A 2,509-nucleotide genomic window follows, 5' to 3' on the forward strand; every position below is an offset into this window, starting at 1 on the left:
TGACTTGACATCAGTGTTTCTGAAAGGTGAGATAATTGCTTGCTAGTTGTTCCTTAACTGATTTTTGTATTAGTTTTCAGTTTTGTATGTTACTTCTGTTTATAGCATATCAAATACATTTCTCAATCTTCCTTGCATTTAGATTAGTTTGATAAACTGGACAAGTCAGCTTCACAGTGTTTGTGCCACTTTGGATGCCTGCCATTAATCATAAATTCTGATTCTACAAGGCTGTACAGTATGTTGTTTTCCCTGGTTTTCTCACTTTTGAGAAAAATGAGTTTAACCACATACCCACTTTCTACATGGTACAATTAAGTATAATATAAAATGCAAGTTTGATTAGCGTTCAAGATCATAATTTAAATGTTTCACATATTAACTGCACAATGAAAGCCATGCTTGTTACAGTGTATTCCAAGTAGTATTTAATACTGTGCTCATAGCAATTTCATCATCTTTACTCATGGAAAACTAGAAACCATGACAAATATATTAATCATCAAAAGAATCGTGTTGCTTTGTTTAACCATGTATGATTTCAGAAACAAATGGTACAGGACTTTGCAATGTACTCATCTGCTGATTATATAGTCAGTTTTTTGGGAACCCTGTTTTACCAATTATAATCCACATTTGCTTTGAATTCTTGTGGTTGCCCGTGACGATGAACGCTATTGTGTGGAGAGACATTCTTTTTTAAAAAAATGCTTTAGGCACTGCAATGTGAACATGATTGGTATTCTGCATCAGCTGATCATAAAGCTGCTACCTTGTTTCCTACAAAACTCATGGAAGGGATATAAGCTATGACTAGTGTTTAAAAGGTGAGTTTCATCGAAAGATGGATTAACAAGGGGAAAAAAAGCACAGGCTGTTGCCTGCTATAAGATAAAAATAAGAATAACTTGCCTGTGTACCGTGAGTCTAATAAGAGGACGTGTTACTGTATCATCATTCATGGACTAGTTTCACAAAAAATCCTCTGTTAATAAAAGGCAGGGCCCTTTTTAGATAAAAAAATGGTGCAGATTTTAGATAAAATTAAATACTAAATACTGGGCATCATTTTAATTAAATGTTATTTTATGACAGACATTGATGCATTCAAAAGACCTTAACTCTAACCTAATCACTGAATGACATCATTACCGAGAGCTAAATGGGTGCAGATGATGATGTTATTGAAACTGTTTAATGGAAAGTATGGTGAAAATGAGGCAAGAAAAGAAGAATCCAGTTTACCCCACTTTTCAAGAAAACATCTTTGCGCTATTGGTATGTTATGGTAACACCTCACTTCATCATGCCAGCAGTAGACCCAAGTCCTCTTTTGTAATGAATGCAGGTTTTGTGTCAAATGGCAAGTGTGGCGAATACTTTCACAATGTGAATAATACTCTAATTGTGTATAACAGATAAATTGATGGAGTGGTCTAAGTGTAATGTTCTGGAAAGAAGTGTCTACTTTCTATTGAACTCCACTTGTAGAAATTGATCTCGATGTGATTGCATGACTTTCGGAAGTCCTGGGACCTTCCCTGCTCTTCTTCCTGCAGGCTTATCCTGCCATGACAATGTTCCAGCAGGACAACACACAGCTTCATGTGTAACAGTGAGACTATAATAGTTACATGTGGAATCCGGTAGGGTCACATAGGTCTGAGACCTGTGAAGAAGCACGTGCTTGTCCAAGCTGTAGTAGAGTAATTTAACGGAGCCCTACGTGACAGAATCTGTGATTTGGGACACATTTCCCACAAAGCCACACTAGTGACTACTCTAGCCTGTGACTTTCACAGTGGATCACTTGTTGTTGGAGAATGTTAATTAAATTATATTTCAGTTCACCTGGTACTAACCTGTATTCTCCTAATATCTTTTATTCGTTTTTTTCTGCAGTGATACATTTCTTTTGGTGTTCAGTATACTATACAGTATGTAGCACAGGGTATCCATTTGGGCTGTCAGTGCAAGTGTGATACGGTTTGCACAGATATATTTCATATGCATCTGAAAGAGGAAGCAGACTATACACACTTATTTAGTGAGCAAGTTGTGCCAGAGGAGTAAATTACGTAATAAAAACATGCATGTTATCCTTTGTGAATATTTTAGAATTATGCGTTACATACAAATGTTAATGAAAAAAAAACTAAATTTCCCTGGTAAAACAAAACATTATCTAGGGCATAGTTTGTGCATTAGTAATTATAGTAGCCATTATTTTTTATCACTAGTTACAATTATTTTTCTTGTTATGTAAAAGCTTCTAGGAGTTATATATGGAAATAGTTTAGACTGGAACTCTTAGGGATGTACTTTTATTTCAGTGTTATTACATATCTTTAAGAAATCTTTATTTTGTTTTGTGTTCTCTTGTTTATTCTTAAAATCTGTTTTAGTATTTTGACCACTGGTCCCTATACTATGTTCAGCACAAATTGTTTTGGCACTAAGACCTGTTTGTGAAAGTTTTATGTTTATGATTTAGTCTTTTTGTTAACTG

Source organism: Lepisosteus platostomus, chromosome 8 (assembly GCF_059453375.1).
Source record: "Lepisosteus platostomus isolate fLepPlt1 chromosome 8, fLepPlt1.hap1, whole genome shotgun sequence".
NCBI lineage: Eukaryota > Metazoa > Chordata > Actinopteri > Semionotiformes > Lepisosteidae > Lepisosteus > Lepisosteus platostomus.